This window comes from Lolium perenne, chromosome 3, assembly GCF_019359855.2.
Source record: "Lolium perenne isolate Kyuss_39 chromosome 3, Kyuss_2.0, whole genome shotgun sequence".
Classification (NCBI taxonomy): domain Eukaryota; kingdom Viridiplantae; phylum Streptophyta; class Magnoliopsida; order Poales; family Poaceae; genus Lolium; species Lolium perenne.
Window position 1 is genome coordinate 283,261,267 of NC_067246.2, and position 19,627 is coordinate 283,280,893.

Consider the following 19,627-nt stretch of genomic DNA (forward strand, 5'->3'; position numbering starts at 1 on the left):
TGTTATAAATAGTGCGGTTCATAAAAGTGAAAAGAAACCTATAGGACCTGAAGAACAAATAAAAGTTGAACCTGCTGTTGCAATAATTAAAGATCTTGTGACTGAAAATGTGGAGGATGGTCATATTATTTTCTGTGAAGATGCCTCTAATATTGTTTCGCATCCTAATAAGTCTAGGAAAGCTAGTGTTCCTATGCTATCTGTTAGAATTGGTGATCATTGTTATTATGGTTTATGTGATATTGGTGCAAGTATTAGTGCTATTCCTTATGAGCTTTACACGGAGATCATGCATGAAATTGGTTCTTGTGAACTTGAAGATATTGATGTGGTTATTCGCCTGGATAATAGAGAAACTATCTCTCCTATTGGTATTATTCGAGATGTGGAAGTTGTTGGAGATATGCCCAAGAGGCAATAATAAAATGGTTATTATAATATATCTTTGTGTTTATGATAATGTTTACATACCATGCTATAATTGTATTAACCGAAACATTGATACATGTGTGTTATGTGAACAACAAGGAGTCCCTAGTAAGCCTCTTGTATAACTAGCTTGTTGATTAATAGATGATCATGGTTTCGTGATCATGAACATTGGATGTTATTAATAACAAGGTTATGTCATTATGTGAATGATGTAATGGACACACCCAATTAAGCGTAGCATAAGATCACGTCATTAAGTTATTTGCTATAAGCTTTTTCGATACATAGTTACCTAGTCCTTTCGACCATGAGATCATGTAAATCACTTATACCGGAAAGGTACTTTGATTACATCAAACGCCACTGCGTAAATGGGTGGTTATAAAGGTGGGATTAAGTATCCGGAAAGTATGAGTTGAGGCATATGGATCAACAGTGGGATTTGTCCATCCCGATGACGGATAGATATACTCTGGGCCCTCTCGGTGGAATGTCGTCTAATAGCTTGCAAGCATATGAATGGTTCATAAGAGACCACATACCACGGTACGAGTAAATAGTACTTGTCATGAGACGAGGTTGAACAAGGTATAGAGATACCGATGATCAAACCTCGGACAAGTAAAATATCGCGTGACAAAGGGAATTGGTATCGTATGTGAATGGTTCATTCGATCACTAAAGTCATCGTTGAATATGTGGGAGCCATTATGGATCTCCAGATCCCGCTATTGGTTATTGGTCGGAGAGAGGTCTCAACCATGTCTACATAGTTCGCGAACCGTAGGGTGACACACTTAAGGTTTGATGTCGTTTAAGTAGATATGGAATATGGAATGGAGTTCGAAGTTTTGTTCGGAGTCTCAGATGGGATCCAGGACATCACGAGGAGTTCCGGAATGGTCCGGAGAATAAGATTCATATATAGGAAGTCACTTTCCAAGTTTGGAAATGATCCGGTGAATTTATGGAAGGTGGTTTCTAGAATTATCCGGAAATAAATCACTATGGAAGGAGGAGTCCCGGAGGGACTCCACAAACCCTAACCAGCCAACCAAGTGGGAGGGTGGAGTCCATGGTGGACTCCACCTCCTTGGCCGGCCAAGAAAAGGGGAAAGGAGAGAGTCCCTATCCCTCTAGGTTTCGTCCATAAGGCAGTTTTTCTGTTGGGGTCTTATTCGAAGACTTTGGGCAAACCCTTGGGGTTCCACCTATATAATGAGGAGGAGAGGGAGGGGGCAGCCCATGGCTTGGCCGCACCACCCCTGCCCCCTTGAGGCCGGCGCCCATGGCACCCCCTCTCCCCAAACCCTAGCCTCCCCTTCTCCACATACAAACTCCCGCAGCGCATAGGCGAAGCCCTGCCGGAGTTCTCCACCACCACCGCCACCACGCCGTCGTGCTGCCAGGATTCCGAGGAGGATCTACTACTTCCGCTGCCTGCTGGAACGGGGAGAAGGACGTCGTCATCAACACCGAACGTGTGACCGAGTACGGAGGTGCTGCCCGATCGTGGCACCGTGATCAAGATCTTCTACGCGCTTTTGCAAGCGGCAAGTGATCGTCTACCGCAGCAATAAGAGCCTACTCTTATAGGCTTTGGAAATCTTCAAGGGTGAGTCTTGATCATCCCCTCGTTGCTACCGTCTTCTAGATTGCATCTTGGCTTGGATTGCGTTCTCGCGGTAGGAAATTTTTTGTTTTCTATGCTACGTATCCCATCAGAAGTTCTATGTGGTAAGATTAAATATCCTGCTGACTTTTTGGTACTTGGTTCTGCTGCTATTAAATATTGTCCTATCATTTTTTGTAGACCTTTTCTAAATACTTGTGGAGCTATTATAGATTGTAAGAAAGAGAAAATTTTGACTAAATTTGCTGGTGAATCTTATGAGTTTAACTTCTCTAAATTTACCAAAACTCCTTATAAAATTGATTCGCCTAATAGTGATTTTAAAGTTGAACAATGTGCATCTATTGCTCTTGCTCCTAGTAATCCTTTGCAGCAACATTTGGAGAATAGTGAGAGTGAAGTTTTTAGGGAAGAAAGAGATGAGCTTGATGAAATTTTCCTTCGTCAACCTATTCTTAAGCATGATTTACCGGTGGAAGATCTGGGTACAACACCACCACCAAAGGAAGATCCTGTCTTTGATTTAAAACCATTGCCTGATAATCTTAAATATGCTCATATTGATGATAAGAAAATATATCCTGTTATTATTAGTTCTAAGCTTTCAGAGTTTGAAGAAGAAAGGTTATTGGAAATACTGAAGAAACACCGAGGTGCTATTGGCTACACTCTTGATGACTTGAAGGGGATTTCTCCCTCTATTTGCCAACACGCCATTAACATGGAAGATGATGCGAAGCCTGTTGTTGAACCTCAGCATCGTCTAATTCCTAAGATGAAGGATGTGGTAAGAAATGAGGTATTAAGACTCCTTGAAGCTGGTATTATATATCCTATTGCTGATAGTAGATGGGTTAGTCCTGTGCATTGTGTTCCTAAGAAAGGAGGAATGACTGTTGTGCCTAATGATAATGATGAGCTCATACCTCAAAGAGTAGTTGTAGGGTATAGAATGTGCATTGATTATCGAAAAGTTAATAAGGTTACTAAGAAAGATCATTACCCTTTTCCTTTTATTGATGAAATGTTAGAAAGGTTATCTAAAAATACTCATTTTTGCTTTCTTGATGGTTATTCTGGGTTTTCACAAATTTCTGTTAAAACTAAAGATCAAGAGAAAACCACTTTCACTTGTCCCTATGGAACTTATGCTTATAGACGTATGCCTTTTGGTTTATGTAATGCTCCTGCTACTTTTCAAAGATGCATGTCTGCTATTTTTCATGGCTTTTGTGAGAGTATTGTAGAGGTATTCATGGATGATTTTTCTGTCTATGGGAATTCTTTTGATAGTTGCTTGCAGAACCTTGATAAAGTTTTGCAGAGATGTGAAGAAACTAACCTTGTTCTTAATTGGGAGAAATGCCACTTTATGGTTAATGAAGGAATTGTATTGGGACATAAAATTTCCGAGAGAGGTATTGAAGTTGATAGAGCTAAAGTTGAAGCCATTGAGAAGATGCCCTATCCAAGGGATGTTAAAGGTATTCGTAGTGTTCTTGGTCATGCTGGGTTTTATAGGAGGTTTATTAAAGACTTCTCCAAGATTTCAAAGCCTCTTACTAATCTTCTTCAAAAAGACGTACCTTTTGTTTTTGATGATGATTGTAAGGAAGCTTTCGAAACTCTAAAGAAAGCCTTAACAACTGCCCCTATAGTTGAACCTCCTGATTGGAACTTACCATTTGAAATTATGTGTGATGCTAGTGATTTTGCTGTAGGCGCTGTTCTTGGACAGCGAGTAGATAAAAAACTGAATGTTATTCATTATGCTAGTAAAACTCTTGATGCTGCTCAAAAAAATTATGCTACTACTGAAAAGGAATTGTTAGCTGTAGTCTTTGCTTGTGATAAGTTTAGATCTTATATCGTTGATTCAAAAGTTACTATTCATACTGATCATGCTGCAATTAGATACCTTATGACAAAGAAAGATGCTAAGCCAAGGCTTATTAGATGGGTACTTCTTTTGCAAGAATTTGATCTGCATATTGTAGATAGGAAAGGTGATGATAATCCTGTTGCTGATAATTTGTCTAGATTGGAAAATATTGCTTATGATCTTGTTCCTGTTAATGATAGTTTTCCAAATGAACAATTGGCTGTAATAAAGGTGAGTTCGCGAGACAGTCCTTGGTATGCTGATTATGCTAACTTTATTGTTTCCAAGTACTTGCCTCCAACCTTTTCAGCTCAGCAAAGGAGGAAATTCTTTTATGACTTGAGGCATTATTTTTGGGATGACCCACGCTTATATAAAGAAGGAGTGGATGGTATTCTGCGAAGATGTGTTCCCGAATATGAGCAACAAGAGATATTGAGTAAATGTCATGGGAGTGCTTATGGAGGACATCACGCCGGAGATAGAACCGCGCAAAAAGTTCTACAATCAGGTTTTTATTGGCCAACTCTCTTCAAAGATGCAAGGAAGTTTATTTTATCTTGTGATGAATGTCAAAGGGTTGGTAATATCTCCAGAAGCAATGAAATGCCTATGAATTATACTCTTGTTATTGAACCGTTTGATTGTTGGGGATTTGACTTCATGGGACCTTTTCCCTCTTCAGAAGGTAACACTCATATACTTGTTGTTGTTGATTATGTCACTAAATGGGTGGAAGCCATACCTACAAAAAGTGCTGATGGTGAGACCTCTTTAAGAATGCTTTTAGACATTATTTTTCCTAGATTTGGAGTTCCTAGATATATTATGACAGATGGAGGTTCTCATTTTATTCATGGTAGTTTTAGAAAAACTCTTGCTAAATATGGTATTAATCATAGAATTGCTTCCGCTTATCATCCTCAAACTAGTGGGCAGGTAGAACTATCAAATAGAGAAATTAAATCTATCTTGCAAAAGACTCTTAATAAAACTAGAAAGAATTGGGCTAGTAAATTGAAGGAAGCACTATGGGCTTATAGAACTGCTTATAAAAACCCCATGGGAATATCACCTTATAAAATGGTTTATGGAAAAGCTTGTCATTTACCTTTAGAACTAGAGCACAAAGCTTATTGGGCTGTTAGAGAACTAAAGAAAGATCCTAAACTAGCCGGTGATAAGAGGTTGTTGCAATTAAGTTCTCTAGATGAATGGAGAAGTGAAGCTTATGAAAATGCTAAACTCTTTAAAGAGAAAGTTAAGAAATGGCATGATAGAAGGATTATCAAAAGAGAGTTTAATATTGGGGATAAAGTCCTATTGTATCGGTCTCGTCTCAGATTCATTGCAGGGAAATTACTCTCGAAATGGGAAGGACCATATGTTGTTGACGAGGTGTATCGTTCAGGAGCAATTAAAATTAGTTCTCTCCAAGGCAATGCCACGCAAGTGGTGAATGGACAAAGACTCAAGCATTATATCTCAGGTGATTCTTATAATGTAGATGTTGATGTTATTCGAGTGGAAACAACGGAGGCTTTCATCAAAGGTCAAATTGACAGTCCGCCAGAACTCGACTTTGAATAGGTAACAGTACAGGTAATAAAAAGTTTGCGATTTACTTTCCGAACAATGTTTTTGCTGTTTTTGGAAAATATGAAAAATTACGAGATCGAAACGGAGTGGAGGAGACGCACGAGGGCGTGCCCCCATAGGCCGGCGCGGCCAGGCCTTGGCCCGCGCCGCCCTATGAGCTGGCCCCCTCGTCGCCTCTTTCCGACTCTGGTTCGATCTGGTACTTTCCGTTTGTTGCGAAAATTCCTGCTATATAATCCCCCGGACCCCTGGAGGTCCGTATATCGTTTTCTCGATGTGTTTTGTTTTGAGCTGTTTCTGCCAGGATCTGTCTATGATCTAGAGCACCATGGCCTCCGACAACAAGGGCAAAGGGCCTTCGAAGGAAGAAGTGAAAAGGGTGTCATCAAAACAAGAGCAACAAGCTGTTGGGAGTAAGCAAATCTTGGTGGGATCTGTTGACACTCGACGTTCTTTCTCTCATAACTTGCAGGGACCCTTACCACCTGCTCTTGGCCTCGACTCTTTCCCTGTGCTGGAAGAAGCTCTACGGACTACTGATGAGTTTTGTGGTCAATATCGGGCACTAAGAAGAGAAGTGGAGATACTCCAGGGGAGAATTACCGACTCCGTAGAATGCTGGAATATTACTCGATACCCATCACCACCATCGCCAAAGGAGTAATTCAACATCGGTATTGGCATCCCCTTGGTTTGTTCCAAGCTTGGGGGAGTGCCGCGGTATCACATCATCATTATCTTTTACTTTTTATTATCAAGTAGTGTCATATCATGAGTAGGGAAGTTATCATATAAGATGGGTTGCAGTGTGGAAGTATCTCTCCTTTAGTTTGTCTATGTATCCCTTGGGGTGAGTTATCGTTATGAAATATTAATGAGAAGTCTTATCATTTACATATTGCACACCTTATTTTAGTTTGCAATTTCTATTATATGATTGATCTTGATTTTAGTATTGGTACCACTTTGGGAGCATTGAGTAAATCTATTTGGTTTTGGCAAACTTAGCATTGGTCAATAGCAACAACACCTTGAGGTTTAAGTAGAAAAGAGAAATACATATAGTTGTTTCATTGTCTTCCTTTCTTGTTAGCTCATAGCTTATTATTCTGAAGTTAAAATTGTTTGTGCTTGCAAGAAAGATGCATGATTGCTTCTATCACATGTATATTCGTTTGTTTCCCTCAACTCTTATGCTTGCTAATTAACCTTGCTAGCCAAAGACCTGTACTGAGAGGGAATGCTTCTCGTGCGTCCAAACCTGAACCCAAACCTATGCCATTTGTGTCCACCATATCTACCTACTGCATGGTATTTCCTGCCACTCCAAGGAAATACTTCATGTGCTACCTTTAAATAATTCAAAATTTATCATCCCTTATTTGTGTCAATGTTTTATAGCTCATGAGGAAGTATGTGGTGTTTTATCTTTCAATCTTGTTGGGCAACTTTCACCAATGGACTAGTGGCTTCATCCACTTATCCAATAACTTTGCGAAAAGAGCTGGCAATGGGGTTCCCAGTCCCAAGTTAACTAACTTTTGTAATTTTACATATAGACACTCCTCCATGGTATGTGATTGTTGGACGGCACCCGAGGATTTGGTTAGCCATGGCTTGAGAAAGCAAAGGAGGGGAGGAGTGTCATCTAAATAAAACTAAAATAAAAAGACACTCCTTCATGGTATGAGATTCTTTGGCGAGGCACCCGAGGATTCGGTTAGCCATGGTTTGTGAAAGCAAAGGTTGGAAGGAGTGTCAACCAAAAATAAAACTTTATGGGAGCCGCTCTTTGAGAGTTTGTCTGGCAAGGGGGTTAGAGTACCCACTACCAGTCGTTGACAACAACAAACACCTCTCAAAACTTTACTTTTATGCTCTCTATATGATTTCAAAACTTGAAAAGCTCTAGCACATGATTTAATCTCTGCTTCCCTCTGCGAAGGGCCTATCTTTTACTTTATGTTGAGTCAGTAAACCTATTTCCCTCCATCTCAAGCAAGCATTTGAGTTGTTGCGATCAAACTATTATATTGTGATTTATTTCATCATGTCTTTTATTCTTTCTTGTTTAGTACAAGTTTTATCTAAATGAATATAGCTTTGGAAGTTATCAATGATCATTATGATTGAGTATGCAAAATGAGCCATATAAACTTTAACATGAGAGCACTGCTCAATAGATAAGTATAATCATTAAGCTGTTCTACGACCAAGAACAAAGTTTGCCATCACCAATTATGATTCCTTATGCACCTTTATTTGTGATTACCTTATACTTATTTCAAGTTGAATTATATGAGGAAGTTGTTCACTAGAATGCCTTGTGTGAATTAATATGATGCTTCTTGTCCGTATTTTATTTATCGACTCTTCACTCCATAAACATGTGGTCTTGTTTACTGAGCTCAGTTTCGCTTGGGGACAAGCGAAGTCTAAGCTTGGGGGGAGTTGATACGTCCAATTTGCATCACTATTTTATATCATAATTTGCTGTTATTCATTGATATATTTCATATTTAGAGATGATACTTATGTTATTTCATCTATTTTGCATGTTTCATGATTATTTGGGGATCGCGCACCGGAGCCAGGATTCTGCTGGAAAAAGCGCCGTCAGAATGCAATATTTCGGAAGATCAACAGTTGACGGAAATTATATGAAAAATCCTATTTTTCCAGAGGACGAAGGGAGCCAGAAGGGGGACCCGAGGGGACCCGAGGTGGGCCCACCTCATAGGCCGGCGCGGCCCAAGGCCTGGCCGCGCCGCCCTGTGAGGAGGGGGGGCACAGCCCTCTCTCGCCTCCTTTTCTTCGCGTACGCCTTCGTCCCGAAAACCTAAGCCCCAGAGGATAGTCGCGAAGAGTCACAGCCGCCTCTGCGGGGCGGAGTACACCAGAGAGAAAAGAGCTCTCCGGCGGGCAGGAATCCGCCGGGGAAATTCCCTCCCGGAGGGGGAAATCGACGCCATCGTCACCGTCATCGAGTTGGACATCATCTCCATCACCATCATCATCACCGCCGTCTCCACCGCTGCACCTCGTCACCGCTGTAACAATTTGGGTTTGATCTTGATTGTTTGATGGGGAAACTCTCCCGGTGTTGATTTCTACTTGTTATTGATGCTATTGAGTGAAACCATTGAACCAAGGTTTATGTTCAGATTGTTATTCATCATCATATCACCTCTGATCATGTTCCATATGATGTCTCGTGAGTAGTTCGTTTAGTTCTTGAGGACATGGGTGAAGTCTAAATGTTAGTAGTGAAGTATGGTTGAGTAATATTCAATGTTATGATTCAACACATTTCCACTGTAGTGTTTGAGTGGATCCTGCTACCTCCTCTCGAACCATAATAGACTAGTATTATTATTTGATCATTGAATCGTTTATTTCTCTTGAAAGCAGATTTATTCTTTTACAGACGTCTTTTTTTAGGCGGTCGACATCCATTATGCGGCATAGGTGTTACATCCCGTATACAACTTAATCGCACACCACTTTTAGCAATGGCTCGTAATGCGGCATCTCTTCCACTACCAGCACCCTTGTCGTCTTTGCAACGTGTGAACGAGTACAAATGCTGGCTAGGGGTGTTATTCTTCTAGTGGTGTCGTGTGAACGTCGACTACACGACACTTCACCATTTATGGGCCTAGGGGAATGCATCTTGTACTCGTTTGCCAATTGCGGGGTTGCCGGAGTGTGAAACACAGGCCCCGTTGGTATATCGATGCAGGAGGGATAGCAGGATCTCAGAGTTTAAGGCTGTGGTTAGATTTATCTTAATTACTTTCTTGTAGTTGCGGATGCTTGCAAGGGGTATAATCACAAGTATGTATTAGTCCTAGGAAGGGCGGCACATTAGCATAGGTTCACCCACACAACACTTATCAAAACAATGAAGATTAATCAGCTGTATGTAGCGAAAGCACTAGACTAAATTCCCGTGTGTCCTCAAGAACGTTTGGTCATTATAAGTAAACAAACCGGCTTGTCCTTTGTGCTAAAAAGGATTGGGCCACTCGCTGCAATTATTTCTCTCGCACTTTATTTACTTGTACTTTATTCATCCGTTACATCAAAACCCCCTGAATACTTGTCTGTGAGCATTTACAGTGAATCCTTCATCGAAACTGCTTTTCAACACCTTCTGCTCCTCGTTGGGATCGATATTCTTACTTATCGAAGATACTACGATACACGCCCTATACTTGTGGGTCATCAGCTAGCAACTAATTTTTTTGTGTTTTGTTTAAGTGCAGCAAACAAAGTAGTAAATAAAATAAAGCAAGACAAAAACAAAGTAAAGAGATTGGATTGTGGAGACTCCCCTTGCAGCGTGTCTTGATCTCCCCGGCAACGGCGCCAGAAAAAATGCTGGCGTGTAGTTGACGTGGGAGTTAGAAATCTTTGTGGTGTAGCTTTTCTTCAGTTCCCCGGCAACGGCGCCAGAAAAAATGCTTGATGGCGTGTACAGCACACGTCCGTTGGGAACCCCAAGAGGAAGGTATGATGCGTACAGTAGCAAGTTTTCCCTCAGAAAGAAACCAAGGTTTATCGAACCAGGAGGAGCCAAGAAGCACGTTGAAGGTTGATGGCGGCGGGATGTAGTGCGGCGCAACACCAGGGATTCCGGCGCCAACGTGGAACCTGCACAACACAACCAAAGTACTTTGCCCCAACGAAACAGTGAGGTTGTCAATCTCACCGGCTTGCTGTAACAAAGGATTAGATGTATAGTGTGGATGATGATTGTTTGCAGAAAACAGTAAAACAAGTATTGCAGTAGATTGTATTCGATGTAAAAGAATGGACCGGGGTCCACAGTTCACTAAAGGTGTCTCTCCCATAAGATAAATAGCTTGTTGGGTGAACAAATTACAGTCGGGCAATTGAAAAATAAAGAGGGCATGACAATGCACATACATGATACGATGAGTATTGTGAGATTTAATTGGGCATTACGACAAAGTACATAGACCGCTATCCAGCATGCATCTATGCCTAAAAAGTCCACCTTCAGGTTATCATCCGAACCCCTTCCAGTATTAAGTTGCAAACAACAGACAATTGCATTAAGTATGGTGCGTAATGTAATCAATAACTACATCCTCGGACATAGCATCAATGTTTTATCCCTAGTGGCAACAGCACATCCACAACCTTAGAACCTTCATCCTTTGTCCCAGATTTAATGGAGGCATGAACCCACTATCGAGCATAAATACTCCCTCTTGGAGTTAAGAGTAAAAACTTGGCCAGAGCCTCTACTAATAACGGAGAGCATGCAAGATCATAAACAACACATAGGTAATAGATTGATAATCAACATAACATAGTATTCTCTATCCATCGGATCCCGACAAACACAACATATAGCATTACAGATAGATGATCTTGATCATGTTAGGCAGCTCACAAGATCCAACAATGAAGCACATAAGGAGAAGACGACCATCTAGCTACTGCTATGGACCCATAGTCCAGGGGTGAACTACTCACTCATCACTCCGGAGGCGACCATGGCGGTGAAGAGTCCTCCGGGAGATGATTCCCCTCTCCGGCAGGGTGCCGGAGGCGATCTCCAGAATCCCCCGAGATGGGATTGGCGGCGGCGGCGTCTCAGTAAGGTTTTCCGTATCGTGGCTCTCGGTACTGGGGGTTTCGCGACGAAGGCTTTAAGTAGGCGGAAGGGCAACGCGGGGGGCCACACGAGGTGGCGACACAACAGGGCCGCGCGGCCAGCACCTGGGCCGCGCCGCCCTAGCGTGTCATCGCCTCGTGGCCCCACTTCGTTTCCTCTTCGGTCTTCTGGAAGCTTCGTGGAAAAATAGGCCCCTGGGCGTTGATTTCGTCCAATTCCGAGAATATTTCCTTTGTAGGATTTCTGAAACCAAAAACAGCAGAAAACAGCAACTGGCTCTTCGGCATCTCGTTAATAGGTTAGTGCCGGAAAATGCATAAATATGACATATAATGTGTATAAAACATGTAGATATCATCAATAATGTGGCATGGAACATAAGAAATTATCGATACGTCGGAGACGTATCAACAATCTCTACATTTATGTAATAATGAGAACCCTTTCCCCAACACTGTTAGAGGAGACGGAGTCTTTCACGGGCTTGCAGGGAAATTTTTCCGAGGAGCAGCTTCCGAAGATGCCGTAGGGCGTGTGCACCAACGACATCTTCGAGAAGCTGCGCCACGGGAGATTTCCCAACCCTTTCCTTCATCCATGGGAATGAAACTGTGCTTGGCTTGTTGATCTGCTTGGCAAGGCGTATCGATGCTCCTTTTATAGGCACGGCACCACTTCTACTTTGTCTTGTTCCTTCGACAGGGCGTCGTGCGCTACATGCTTTATCTCATCGAGCAGTGCGTCCACCCACGCGTCCTTATCCTGCCGACAGCTTTAGTCCCGGTTGCAGCCACCAACCGTGACAAAAGGTTACCGACACATCCTTATCCTGCTGACAGCTTTAGTCCCGGTTGCAGCCACCAACCGTGACAAAAGGTTACCCGCACATCAGCCCCCTAGATAAGGCCCTCCTAGATAAGCCTTCCCCAGTCTTTTGTCCCGGTTTGAGCCTCCACCCGGGATGAAAGTTTCGCACGCCACTTCGTTCCCGCCTATTTTCTTCCCGCATTCCCGCCATTTTTCCACTATATATATGTAGGCTTGGACTCATATCTGCAAACCTCATCACTCTCTCTCATGGCTTCCATCGTATGTCTAACACCCCGGGAGGCGGAGGCGCTTTGCGCCTCGAACTACCCCTGCCCGCCCGGCTACCGCGTCCCGACCGGCTGGTTGCTGAGCGTCGGAGGCGTACCGGTCCCTCCTATCCCTCTAGGTGTGCCACGCAAGATGGCCATCACGAACTACTACTATTTCGAGCTCACGCCTGAGCAGCGGAGGAATCCCCAGTGGCATCCCGACTACATCCCGACTTGGGACAGCTTCTTCATCAATCGGCGTGAGAGGGCGGTTGCCAGGTACGAGGAGGACGGCCCGCCTCCTTCAAACTTCAACGAGGCCGGCCGTCGGATGTGGTGGCGCGGCCGGACTCTCCAGAGCGTCATGGCCTATCGTGGCCCCCGCTGATACGTCTCCGACGTATCGATAATTTCTTATGTTCCATGCCACATTATTGATGATATCTACATGTTTTATGCATACTTTATGTCGTATTTATGCATTTTCCGGCACTAACCTATTAACAAGATGCCGAAGAGCTAGTTGCTGTTTTCTGCTGTTTTTGGTTTCAGAAATCCTACAAAGGAAATATTCTCGGAATTGGACGAAATCAACGCCCAGGGTCCTACTTTTGCACGAAGCTTCCAGAAGTCTGAAGGAGAGACGAAGTGGGGCCATGAGGTGGCCAGACACTAGGGCGGCGCGGCCTGGGCCTTGGCCGCGCTGGCCTGCTGTGTGGGGCCCTCGTGTGGCCCCCTGACCTGCCCTTCCGCCTACTTAAAGCCTCCGTCGCGAAACCCCCAGTACCGAGAGCCACGATACGGAAAACCTTACTGAGACGCCGCCGCCGCCAATCCCATCTCGGGGGATTCAGGAGATCGCCTCAGGCACCCTGCCGGAGAGGGGAATCATCTCCCGGAGGACTCTTCACCGCCATGGTCGCCTCCGGAGTGATGAGTGAGTAGTTCACCCCTGGACTATGGGTCCATAGCAGTAGCTAGATGGTCGTCTTCTCCTTATGTGCTTCATTGTTGGATCTTGTGAGCTGCCTAACATGATCAAGATCATCTATCTGTAATGCTATATGTTGTGTTTGTCGGGATCCGATGGATAGAGAATACTATGTTATGTTGATTATCAATCTATTACCTATGTGTTGTTTATGATCTTGCATGCTCTCCGTTATTAGTAGAGGCTCTGGCCAAGTTTTGGCTCTTAACTCCAAGAGGGAGTATTTATGCTCGATAGTGGGTTCATGCCTCCATTAAATGCAGGACGATGTGAGAAAGTTCTAAGGTTGTGGATGTGCTGTTGCCACTAGGGATAAAACATTGATGCTATGTCCGAGGATGTAGTTATTGATTACATTACGCACCATACTTAATGCAATTGTCTGTTGTTTGCAACTTAATACTGGAAGGGGTTCGGATGATAACCTGAAGGTGGACTTTTTAGGCATAGATGCATGCTGGATAGCGGTCTATGTACTTTGTCGTAATGCCCAATTAAATCTCACTATACTTATCATATCATGTATGTGCATTGTCATGCCCTCTCTATTTGTCAATTGCCCGACTGTAATTTGTTCACCCAACATGCTATTTATCTTATGGGAGAGACACCTCTAGTGAACTGTGGACCCCGGTCCTATTCTTTACATCGAATACAATCTACTGCAATACTTGTTCTTTACTATTTTCTGCAAACAATCATCATCCACACTATACATCTAATCCTTTGTTACAGCAAGCCGGTGAGATTGACAACCTTACTGTTTCGTTGGGGCAAAGTACTTTGGTTGTGTTGTGCAGGTTCCACGTTGGCGCCGGAATCCCTGGTGTTGCGCCGCACTACATCCCGCCGCCATCAACCTTCAACGTGCTTCTTGGCTCCTCCTGGTTCGATAAACCTTGGTTTCTTTCTGAGGGAAAACTTGCTACTGTCTGCATCACACCTTTCTCTTGGGGTTCCCAACGGACGTGTGTTAATTGCACGCATCAAGCACATTTTCTGGCGCCGTTGCCGGGGAACGAAGAAAAGTTACACCACAAAGATTTCTAACTCCCACGACAACTACACGCCAGCAGCACATTTTCTGGCGCCGTTGCCGGGGAGATCAAGACACGCTGCAAGGGGAGTCTCCACAATCCAATCTCTTTACTTTGTTTTTGTCTTGCTTTATTTTATTTACTACTTTGTTTGCTGCACTTAAACAAAACACACAAAAAATAGTTGCTAGTTTTACTTTATTTACTGTCTTGTTCTCCATATCAAAAACACAAAAAAAAATTAGTTACTTGCATTTACTTTATTTACTTTTTGTTTATTTCATCATGTTTCCTCCTAAGTACACTCTAAAAGACATACCGGTAGGACGTGGGTCTATAATTGGGAGAGATAATATAGAAGATTTTTTCACTCATGTTAGTACCACTAAAGAATTCGAAGATAGACACTTGGTAGAACTTGCTCCTACTTATGAAATTGCTGCTGCTTCTTTAGTTCACATGTTGGAAACTAAATTTGTTAATCTTAATCCTATAATCCAACACATGTTTCTCACACTTGGTGATATGGAAGAAGGGGAAAAGAAAGATTTTGTTTTAGAAACCCTTCTTAAAGAATTTGGTGGTGTAGCAAAAGAGGCTAGAAAGGTCTTTATCAAATACAATATGCTTGGCTCTTATACCAATTTTGTTAGTATCCTTGAAAAAATGGATATGGAGAGAGTAAGGTACACTAATAATATTAATGATGTAGGGGATATTAAGACATCAATACCTTGCAAGCTCGCAGGAATGTTCGAGGCACTAGAAAAAAATTATGACTGGATTGTTCCTGAAAATTTGTTTAATGAGAATAGCAAGCCTAAGATTAATGAAAAGGGAACCTCTGAAACTTACATAGATAAGATAACATGCATTGTTGAGGCAACTCCCAACACCCAAGGTAATGTTGATGCTTCATCTCTTGATAACACTTGATACACACTTTCTGCGCCTAGCTGAAAGGCGTTAAAGAAAAGCGCTTATGGGAGACAACCCATGTTTTTACTACAGTACTTTTATTTTATATTTGAGTCTTGGAAGTTTTTTACTACTGTAGCAACCTCTCCTTATCTTATTTTATTGCATTGTTGTGCCAAGTAAAGTATTTGATAGTAAGGTTCATACTAGATTTGGATTACTGCGCAGAAACAGATTTCTTTGCTGTCACGAATCTGGGCAGAATTCTCTGTAGGTAACTCAGAAAAATCTGCCAATTTACGTGAGTGATCCTCAGATATGTACGCAACTTTCATTCAATTTGGGCATCTTCATCTGAGCAAGTCTGGTGCCACTTTAAAATTCGTCTTTACGAACTGTTCTGTTTTGACAGATTCTGCCTTTTATTTCGCATTGCCTCTTTTGCTATGTTGGATGAATTTCTTTGATCCATTAATGTCCAGTAGCTTTGTGCAATGTCCAGAAGTGTTAAGAATGATTATTTCACCTCTGAACATGTAAATTTTTATTGTGCACTAACCCTCTAATGAGTTGTTTTGAGTTTGGTGTGGAGGAAGTTTTCAAGGATCAAGAGAGGGAAATGATGCAATATGATCAAGGAGAGTGAAAGCTCTAAGCTTGGGGATGCCCCGGTGGTTCACCCCTGCATATTTTAAGAAGACTCAAGCGTCTAAGCTTGGGTATGCCCAAGGCATCCCCTTCTTCATCGACGACATTATCAGGTTCCTCCCTTGAAACTATATTTTTATTCCGTCACATCTTATGTGCTTTGCTTGGAGCGTCGGTTTGTTTTTGTTTTTGTTTTTGTTTTTGTTTGAATAAAATGGATCCTAGCATTCATTGTGTGGGAGAGAGACATGCTCCACTGTTGCATATGGACAAATATGTCCTTAGGCTTTACTCATAGTATTCATGGCGAAGATTGAATCTTCTTCGTTAGATTGTTATATGGTTGGAATCGGGAAATGCTACATGTAGTAATTCTAAAATGTCTTGAATAATTTGATACTTGGCAATTGTTGTGCTCATGTTTAAGCTCTTTCATCATATACTTTGCACCCATTAATGAAGAAATACATAGAGCTTTCTAAATTTTGGTTTGCATATTTGGTCTCTCTAAAGTCTAGATAATTTCTAGTATTGAGTTTTGAACAACAAGGAAGACGGTGTAGAGTCTTATAATGTTTACAATATGTCTTTTATGTGAGTTTTGCTGCACCGGTTCATCCTTGTGTTTGTTTCAAATAACCTTGCTAGCCTAAACCTTGTATCGAGAGGGAATACTTCTCATGCATCCAAAATCCTTGAGCCAACCACTATGCCATTTGTGTCCACCATACCTACCTACTACATGGTATTTCTCCGCCATTCCAAAGTAAATTTCTTGAGTGCTACCTTTAAATTTCCATCATTCGCCTTTGCAATATATAGCTCATGGGACAAAATAGCCTTAAAAACTATTGTGGTATTGAATATGTACTTATGCACTTTATCTCTTATTAAGTTGCTTGTTGAGCGGTAACCATGTTTTCTAGGGACGCCATCAACTTTTTACCTTTGTTGAATATCATGTGAGTTGCTATGCATGTTCGTCTTGTCTGAAGTAAGGGCGGTTTTCACAATCAAATGGTTTGAGTATGCATACTGTTAGAGAAGAACATTGGGCCGCTAACTAAAGCCATGAATCATGGTGGATGTTTCAGTTTGGACATAAAACCTCAATCTCTTATGAGAATATTATCTGTTGTTGAATGCTTAAGCATTAAAAGAGGAGTCCATTATCTGTTGTCTATGTTGTCCCGGTATGGGTGTCTAAGTTGAAGAATGATCAAAAGCGAGAAATCCAATGCGAACTTTCTCCTTAGACCCTTGTACAGGCGGCATAGAGGTACCCCTTTGTGACACTTGGTTGAAACATATGTTATGCAATGATAATCCGTGTTAATCCGAGCTAATTAGGACAAGGTGCGGGCACTACTAGTATACTATGCATGAGGCTTGCAACTTGTAAGATATAATTTACATGATACATATGCTTTATTACTACCGTTGACAAAATTGTTTCATGTTTTCAAAACAAAAGCTCTAGCACAAATATAGCAATCAATGCTTCCCTCTGCGAAGGGCCTTTCTTTTACTTTTATGTTGAGTCAGTTCACCTATTTCTCTCCACCTCAAGAAGCAAACACTTGTGTGAACTGTGCATTGATTCCTACATACTTGCATATTTCACTTGTTATATTACTTTACATTGACACTATCCATGAGATATACATGTTATAAGTTGAAAGCAACCGCTGAAACTTAATCTTCCTTTGTGTTGCTTCAATACCTTTACTTTGATTTATTGCTTTATGAGTTAACTCTTATGCAAGACTTATTGATGCTTGTCTTGAAGTACTATTCATGAAAAGTCTTTGCTTTATGATTCATTTGTTTACTCATGTCATTACCATTGTTTTGATCGCTGCATTCATTACATATGCTTACAATAGTATGATCAAGGTTATGATGGCATGTCACTCCAGAAATTATCTTTGTTATCATTTACCTGCTCGGGACGACGAGAACTAAGCTTGGGGATGCTGATACGTCTCCGACGTATCGATAATTTCTTATGTTCCATGCCACATTATTGATGATATCTACATGTTTTATGCATACTTTATGTCGTATTTATGCATTTTCCGGCACTAACCTATTAACAAGATGCTGAAGAGCCGATTCTTTGTTTCTGCTGTTTTTGGTTTGAGAAATCCTACAAAGGAAATATTCTCGGAATTGGACGAAATCAACGCCCAGGGTCCTATTTTTGCACGAAGCTTCCAGAAGTCCGAAGGAGAGACGAAGTGGGGCCACGAGGTGGCCAGACACTAGGGCGGCGCGGCCTGGGCCTTGGCCGCGCCGGCCTGCTGTGTGGGGCCCTCGTGTGGCCCCCTGACCTGCCCTTCCGCCTACTTAAAGCCTCCGTCACGAAACCCCCAGTACCGAGAGCCACGATACGGAAAACCTTACTGAGACGCCGCCGCCGCCAATCCCATCTCGGGGGATTCAGGAGATCGCCTCCGGCACCCTGCCGGAGAGGGGAATCATCTCCCGGAGGACTCTTCACCGCCATGGTCGCCTCCGGAGTGATGAGTGAGTAGTTCACCCCTGGACTATGGGTCCATAGCAGTAGCTAGATGGTCGTCTTCTCCTTATGTGCTTCATTGTTGGATCTTGTGAGCTGCCTAACATGATCAAGATCATCTATCTGTAATGCTATATGTTGTGTTTGTCGGGATCCGATGGATAGAGAATACTATGTTATGTTGATTATCAATCTATTACCTATGTGTTGTTTATGATCTTGCATGCTCTCCGTTATTAGTAGAGGCTCTGGCCAAGTTTTTGCTCTTAACTCCAAGAGGGAGTATTTATGCTCGATAGTGGGTTCATGCCTCCTTTAAATGCAGGACGGTGTGAGAAAGTTCTAAGGTTGTGGATGTGCTGTTGCCACTAGGGATAAAACATTGATGCTATGTCCGAGGATGTAGTTATTGATTACATTACGCACCATACTTAATGCAATTGTCTGTTGTTTGCAACTTAATACTGGAAGGGGTTCGGATGATAACCTGAAGGTGGACTTTTTAGGCATAGATGCATGCTGGATAGCGGTCTATGTACTTTGTCGTAATGCCCAATTAAATCTCACTATACTTATCATATCATGTATGTGCATTGTCATGCCCTCTCTATTTGTCAATTGCCCGACTGTAATTTGTTCACCCAACATGCTATTTATCTTATGGGAGAGACACCTCTAGTGAACTGTGGACCCCGGTCCTATTCTTTACATCGAATACAATCTACTGCAATACTTGTTCTTTACTGTTTTCTGCAAACAATCATCATCCACACTATACATCTATTCCTTTGTTACAGCAAGCCGGTGAGATTGACAACCTCACTATTTCGTTGGGGCAAAGTACTTTGGTTGTGTTGTGCAGGTTCCACGTTGGCGCCGGAATCCCTGGTGTTGCGCCGCACTACATCCCGCCGCCATCAACCTTCAACGTGCTTCTTGGCTCCTCCTGGTTCGATAAACCTTGGTTTCTTTCTGAGCAAAAACTTGCTACTGTCTGCATCACACCTTCCTCTTGGGGTTCCCAACGGACGTGTGTTAATTGCACGCATCACCCGCCTGCGCTACCCTCAATCCCAGCCCACGCGTGCTCACCCGCCGAGGCTCGACAACCGCGACCCCGATGCTAGCGACGATGACGTCGGCGACTATGATGACTATAGTGGCGACTATTATAGGGCTAGGCACAACTATGATTGAATGGCTCCAACATTCGAATCTGGCCATGTATCTTAATTTT